The sequence below is a fragment of the Rattus rattus genome, chromosome X, assembly GCF_011064425.1.
Source record: "Rattus rattus isolate New Zealand chromosome X, Rrattus_CSIRO_v1, whole genome shotgun sequence".
Lineage (NCBI taxonomy): Eukaryota > Metazoa > Chordata > Mammalia > Rodentia > Muridae > Rattus > Rattus rattus.
The window spans coordinates 109,770,864-109,779,203 of NC_046172.1; positions in this window are offsets into that span (position 1 = coordinate 109,770,864).

The window sequence follows — 8,340 nt, forward strand, 5'->3', positions numbered from 1 at the left end:
TAACCTGTCTCCACCAGTGATCACATCTCACCACGATCTTCAAGGACAACTGGTCAGAACCTTGGCCAAATATTGCAGTTGTTGGTGCCTGAAGTTCTGAACATGGTCACACACACACTGGAATCTGCCCATCTTAATCCACCTGGGAGGCAGCCCACAGTCAGATTCTGGTGACGCACACTGCAAACCCACACTCTCTCAGTAATCGTGACACCTTACTAATAATCCAAATGCTCTCACAGATTGTAATCCCAGCTCACTTCCAAAGGTTTCTTTCCTGCTCAGGTCCAATCAAGCTGGCTCAAGCAGCTCCAAGCGCCCCAACCAGCGATCTTCCTGGCCGATTCTGAGTTCAGCAAGCAAGTTGGGCCAGTCTGGGCCATGACAGCCTGCTTCTCCATCAGAAATTGTTTAATCAATTACTGAGTTCTCATTTATTTATTTCATTTATTTATTTATTTATCTATTTATTTGATTTATATTATCCACCACCATTGTCCCACCTGGTGCTGGAATCACGCCACCATGCCTGTTTTCCAGCCTTCTGTTATGTAAAGATACTCACTGCCCTCATTTTTCTTCTGCATCTTGCTCACCTTTGAACATTGTTCTTCTTCATCTCTGATCTTATGAAGCTTTCATATCTGAATCTGGGCCTCAGCCACCATGGCGGCCTTCCACTCTGAACTGCACTGAGTCCACCCTGATCCCACCTTCGTCGCCAGAACTGGCCTCCTGCCACCCTCCTGCCTTCCCCCTCCCAGCATGCTCACTGGCTCAGTCCCCAGGTTGCCATCTGGAAAAACTCCCACATAGTCGAATAGTTAAATGTTTTGCTGAGTTTTCAGCTAGAAATAGTCTAGTCTACTGCTTTTCAGCTTCTTTGTTTAAGCCACAGAGGAAAAGCAGACCCATACAGTATCAAAATAAAACAAATTAATTGATGTCTCTATTTTGCAGCAAAAAGCTGCTTCTCATGTATCATCTCATTAATATCCTAGCACCAGAAAGTTCGTGTTCTATTCTAGAAGGAGGAGAGTGAGGCTCAGCTAAGAATTGATCATTGACTGTCATTTACTCAGCTATCAACTAGAGCCGAATGCTGTCTTTCCAGCTGGGCCATGTGGACTAGTGGTACTGCCGGTAGATTCACGTGTCCAAGCTCAAGTAAAGACTGCACAGCTGGTATTCTGTCCTTGTGGAATCAAACAAACTGAACAAAATATTTGTAGTAAAAGCAGGGACTGAGGGCATAGCTCTGTTAGTAAAGTGTTTGCCTTGCAAGAATGAGGCTCCAGAGTTCAACTTCTACTGCCACATAATCCTGGACCCAGTGGAACATCCCAAAATCCACCACCTAGGAAATAAGCAGGAAAATCAGAAATTCAAGGTTATCTTATTGCAAGGTGAGTCCAAGGCAGGCCAGTTCAAGCTTATATGAGATCTTAGTTCTAAAAACAACACAACACAACACACACACACACACACACACACACACACATTGTCATTACGCATCACACACATATAAAAGTATACATATGGTGTAGTGCTGTACATGTATATTATATGTGAATACATCTACCCTAAATATATAGGAGATTTTTTCATGGACCCAAGTTAACACGTTAAATCAAGTATTTTGATCATTTGCATTGTATCAAATATTTCAAGATAATTTAAAATATGTAAGAGGGGCGCAGAGTAAGGGGTATTAAGGTAAAACAGTACAGTACTTTATAGAGGGCATTTGAGCTTCATGATGGGCATCTGGGGTTCTGAATCTGTATTAGTAAGACATGTACAACCAAGGAACGCCACTAAAGCACTGCACAATTGCTTGCTCACATTTTCTTCAGATGGGACGCTAAACAAACCCCAATAACTAAAGCAGGAGATTTGACAGAGATTTGCACTGCAGTTGGTTTGACGCCACTGTACCTTTGGCCCCTCTGAGACTGATGAGGATCGGGCACACATAGCTAAGGGACGAAACTTCCTACCATGTCTACTAGGAAGGACAGAGAGGGAGCATCTACGTCACTTCCTAACAAGGATGAAAAGGATTGTGAGGATGTCGGGACTGGGAAACCTGATCCTGACAGAGAGCCCATTCCATGTGTCCAGTGAGCCTGTCTGATGTAGAGGCCCTTTCTAAAGGCATTTGAAGCCATACTGTTCTATTTTCTCTTGGTGTACCCCCCCTTCCCAGGCTTTCATCATGAAGGGGAAATTCAAAACTTTGGATGTGATTTCTATAGAGCAGGGAGGGAGAAATAACTATCCCTGAACTACAACCTCTGAATGAAAGAAAACAAGATTTTCTTTGTAGCTTTGAAAGGCAGAGGAGGTTCAACAGAGAGACTCTCCCTACAGTTTCTATGAATGACTGAGTGGCGCACACAATTAGGACGCTGGAAAAACAAACAGCCAACCATACTCAAACACCCTACACATTTCCCACCCATCCTGGAGGGTATTTTTAGAATTCTGAGCTCATGGTGTTAAAACATCTGCCACACGCCTGAGGGCGTTAAATTCAACCGCTCAGAGGCAAGAGAGTTAAGACACTACTGGAGACTGGAAATTGGAAAGTGGAGATCAGGAGCCAAAGTGGGAAATGATATTCTTCAGGACTTGGTCTGTTTTCTCCTGACCTTTCATCCCTCCCCATCCGCCTCTTGTTCTTCCTGTTCCAGAGCACCAGAGGTAGAAGGGAATAAAAAAAAATGTCTCTTCTTACAAGAAAAAACAAGCCTTTGAGGATTTTTTTGCTTTTATGTGAAAATCAGATACTTTCTCTGAAATGGCTTGCAGATACCTGAGCTGTCCAACTGCTGGGAGTTCTAGGCGGCTCAGGCTTGTTCTGCTTTTTGATCACCACTCGCCCTCAATGATACTTACAATCAATGCTGAGGAAATACTGCCAAGTTCAGTCAGCAAGACCAGCAGCACTCCGAGGACAGAGCAGTCAATACATGTATTCTCTGGTATGATGTAGACTCAAAGTAAAATTCCTAAGAAAAGAGGTGCAGCAAGTTAGGACATGTGTGCAGGTGTGTGTGCTGGCTGGCAAGTGTTACTGAAGAGATGGTTCAACATTCAAGAGCACTGGCTGCTCTTCCAGAGGTCCGTTTGCTCCATCAACTTCTATGGTGACTGAGGAGCCATTTGTGATTCTAGCTCCAGAGAACCGGCCTCTTTTCTGGCTTTGCAGCCACTGCATGTACCGTGGTGCACACGGCTTTATGCAGACAAAAACTCATACACATAAAATACAAATAAGTAAATAAATAAATAAATAGTCTTTTAAATATTTAGCAGTAAAATGTTTAGGCGGCATGGTGGCATAAACCTCCTTAATCCCAGCCTTGGGAGGCAGAGGCAGGCTAATAATCTGAGTTCAGGCCCTGGTTTACAGAGTGTGTTCCAGGACAATAGGGCTGCATGAGAGACCCTGTCTCAGAAAAATTGCCACCTTCCCCCACCCCATCCCCAAATTGAGAACAATGGTGGAGGCACAAGCTGAATCTTCACAATGGATGAGATTGGGATCAGGAAGTGGAGGCCACCAGACACACCTCGGGCTGATGAACTGAAGATGCACAGAGAAAGACGGCTTATAGCTTCAACATAGGCTGAAATAGATCAAATTAAGACCAACTGAAATACTTGATTTGACACCATGCACTTAGAGGCCACCACACTTCCGGAAGAGGCGGATGGCAGGGGATTAGTGGCTATGGGATGCAGCACTAGGGACAATGGGAGGGAGACATCCAGAAACCTAATGACTACTGGGGTTCTACTAATAGGGAGAGGGGAGAGCCTGGAACCCAGGGTCCATGAAAATCCAAACGGAAATGAGGGTAAATGTCCCCAGCAGCCCAACACTGCGTAGCTGAGACAGACAGTCTGAGGCCGTCAGGCCAGGCTATAAGTGAGCTCGTCAAATAGAAAAATTCAAATAGAAGATATAAAAAAGAAAGCCTAATAAAAGATCTCAGAGGGTGGAAGTGTTGAGAGCTCTGGACAATGGAAACTGATACTGAATGATATTCGTAAGATCTTTCAGTCGGCAAAGAGTCATTTCTGTTCCAAAGATTATACTCACTGACTGCTAATTCCACATAAAGACTATATCTTCATGTGAAAGTTTATAGTAAGAAACATTTTGTTTCTTAGAAGAGAATTTTATAGGGTCTTGAGATCAATATTCTGATCATGAATATCTGTTGCCCCAGACATGCCAAACATGCCAGACATGCCTCAGACATTCATAAGCAAAACAAAATTGGACTTGAATATATGCTAGACTCAGAGTAATCCCCTGGGAACTATGCTTCTGTATACATTGATACAGATTTCTTCATAAAGTTGCCTTATCCCAAAAAGCCAAGATGGAAGAAATAAGAATTCTAGAATTATCTTTTACATAACAAAAGTGATACCAAAAGAAATTGAAAAACAGGCATGGTGGTTAAATGTAATTCCAGCACCAGTGGCTGAGACAGGACAATCGCAGGAATTTGAGATTCATATAAATAAATAAATAAATAAATAAATAAATAAATAAATAAGCACCAATGTGATTTAACACTAATTCTCATTTTTCTGATGGGAGGAAAGCAGGCTGTCATATAGCCCAGGCTAGCCTCCAACTGCTTTGTAGCTACAGTTGACCCAGTTTTTCCTATAATGCAAAAGTGTTGCATGCCTATAAACCAATCCAAGACCAGAAAGGTCAGCCAGAGATCACTTAGTTTGTGCTATTGGCTATAGCTAGCAACTGGAAGCCAGCTTGATGTGTAGCACAAGACCTTGTCTCAAACAATGGCAGGAAAACAAAGAAATAACATGTCCTGTTTTCAAGTAGCCATTACCTCCTTTCTGATATGCTACACCTAAACTTTTCACAAATACTTTTATGTTGTATGTTTTTAAAATTTGAGGTCTCATCATATGAAGATTTAATTGGTTAAAATTAAGTAATAATCAATTCTGGAAATGTTCTTGAAGTGTTTTCTCTCTTTCACTTGTCTCTTTGGTCTTTAAGACAGAGTTTTATTGCTGTAGCCCAGGCTGGTCTTGAACTGTCATCTTTTTGCCATCCTTGTGGATTGCAGGAATTGCTGGAAGTCGCAGGTAACCTCGGGGCAAATATTACTGTGGAGTATAAGAATTCTCTTCTAGCAAATGTTTGCCTTCAGAGCAGTGACACTGTGATGAAGATATTTTCACAGACTCTGAGGGGCATCTCTCCAATGTTCGTCGATTCTGAAAGTAGACCCAGGTCTGTTGCCAGAGCATTTTTTTAAGATTATTGTAAATTGGTTACATTGCTCCAGAAAATTTGGACCAATCTAAAATTATTTTTATTAATTTTAAAAAAGATTCATTATTTTATGTGTGAATGTTTTGTTTGCACATGTGAAGTGCACTGTGTAAGCTCTGGGGCTAGTCAAGGTCAGAAGAGTTCATCCAATCCCTTGGGACTGTAGTTACAGGCAGTTGTGAGTTAGTTACCACAGGCTCTAGGAATCAAACTTGGGGGACTTCTCTTCAATAAGTGCTATTAACTCCCTGAGCCAGCTCTCCAGCTCTTGTGTACTATTTTATACTACAATCCTTAAACTTACTACAGTATTTCCACCTCCAGAAACAAATAACAAACACATTCAGAAAAGTAAAACTTCTGGGGTCCATACTGCCAATCTGCTGCTAAAGTACTTGTTATATTAATTTATAACCCCATTTTTTAATCCTTTAAAGAATAGGTATTGTTTTATTTTGAGACAGGGTTTCTGTGTGGGCCCCTGATTGTTCTGGAACTCAGTAGACTCAGGCTACCTCAACTCACAGAGATTCATCCATCTCTGCCTTCCCCGTATAGGATTAAAGAGGTGCCACCACCGTTCAGCTCAGATTCATGCTTTTTTTCTTTCACTTGTTCCCTTCAATTTTACATATGGGTTTTTGTTGTAGGCTCGTGTGGGACAGCAGGACAAGAACGCCTGTGAAAAAGTATGCTTGAGCATTATTACCGCAATGTGCATGCAGTGGTTCTTTTGTCTATGACGCTACCAAGATGTCTCCCCACCAACTTAAAAATGTGGATCCAGGAATGCAATGGGCATGCTGTAGCTCTCGCTAGTCCCAAAGGTGCTTGTGGGTATCAGCGTGACTTGAGGAACAGATCCAGGTACCCTCCTAACTAGCTCCTGAAATTTGGTTGGATGCCACATGCTCTTTTATTTGAGACAGGCCAAGGACCCTGTAAGAAACAGAGTCAATCTTCATGTGCCATTGACTGAAGGCTCCAAACCTCTTGTACCGTGGATGCTGAGAGGCAGTAAAGGAAAGGTGCAGACACTGAGTTCCCACAGGAAGCTGTAATGCAAACTCTGTCCTTGTTGAAACCAAATGGTAAAAAATACTCTTGTAAATCATAATTGAGTTTTTTTCTTCCCCTTTTTTCTGTGCTCGTATAATGCTCACACCTGCTTGTTTTACATACAAATCACACATCAAAATAAAATTTGTATAGATTATCACGTGGCTTGAGTCTTATTTCCAGGTCTTTCTTCCAAGGTCTAAGCCAGGACCTCACTCCATTGGGGTCAAAGAGCTCTATCCCTGAGCTCCATCCCCACCCATAGAGGGTTTTTTTTTTTTTTTTTACAGTCAAGTCTTTTGTTTGTCTGTTTGCATGTTTGTTAGTCTCAAAGACAGGTGTTTCTTTGGCATAGTCCTGACTGTCCTTGGAACTCAGTTTGTAGATGGCTGGTCTCCCAAATTCAGAGATCCTCGCTTCTGCCTCCCAAGTGTTGGAGATTAAAGATGGGCGCCACCCTGAAGTCTTAGGAGAGCTAAGTGGATTAATGCTCTCATTTCTGAGGTACAGCCTTGATGTTTTGCTTCCTTTTCTAAAATAAAAACAGGCTGCGCCACAGTCCTAGTGCTCCTCAAAAATTCTATCTCTGTTACATTTATCATGAGAAGGTGATGTTGCTCCCTGTCAGTCTTACTGATACTATAAAAAGAATGCCATGGAATATGTGTGTTCCAGGAAGACACATCCTGTCCAAAGGTCTCTACACCCCTAATTTCATAGAACAATGTAATTTACTGAGAAAAGCATCCAACAATGGGGCTGGTGAGATGGCAGTGATTGTGCACACTGCTGTTCTTGCTGAGGCTGCTCAATTCTAGCATCTAGCCGCCATGGCTCACGGACAGTCTGAAAATTCAGCTCATGAATCATGCCCAGTTCTGATCTCCTCTGGCTCTTGCAGCATTCCAGGCAAAACACCACATGCATAAAATAAATCTTACAAACAACACAATTAGCAGGGTAGTGCAGTGAACACCCCGACCCAGCACCGGGAGGCAGAGTCAGGTAGATCCCGTGGTTCTATATAGAGCAAGTTCCAAATAGGTTAGGCTGTTACCCAGAGAACCTTAAACAAAAACCATTAAAAAAATAATTAGACAGCAGTGAGTATAAGGTTATGTTGTAAAATATAGAATAACAAAATTAAATAGTGTGACTTCCTAGAAAAAAATAACTGTATTTATCATTTTTCATTTGATTAATTTATTTACGTGTTTAGTGTGACGAAGCATAATAGTGGCTGTGTGTGTCACAGGATGGACTGCAGACTGATTGTCTCCCTTCCACCATGTGGGTTCCAGGGTCTGAACTGGTCATCAGACGCAGCAACAACATCTTTACCCAATGAGCAATCTTTTCGTCCATGAATGTATTTTATGTTAACAAAATAAAAGTGTGCTCCTTTTGGGAAGGCCAGTTTACACCTTGAACTACTCACGCTTTCTCAAGGGTCCAGCATGATTCATGGTGAAACCACTGTTTAACCCAACCTTGCTGCTCCATGCCCTAAGGGCTGTGCAGTGGGTGGAGGACTGAATGAAATATCTCATTAGGGACTTTCTTGAATTAGTGTCTCAAATGCTGCTTCATGCTTCCTGTGGAAACTCAATTACTTACAGTACAGATTTCCAACCCTGCTTATCCAGAAGCTCTCAGCGGGCTTCTAGGATTTTAATTTTTAAAATGTTCTACAGGATGATTCTGTAGCCTCTATGCCTCTCTGTGTACCTTTTCTCTAAGCTTTCTGGACAAGCTCTAAAAGGAGACGCTGTCTTTCCTGGCTAACATTGAAGCCAGCTATGGAACAACAGGAGACACCTAGGGTTTCTAGGAACTCAACTGGAAGCACCTGTGCCTCAAGCAACAAAATGAAACATGGCTCATGCCCATTGTCTCAGTGCCTTTGCCTGAAACTTAGTAGGTAAGAGCCTCTTAGCTTCAAGAGACTT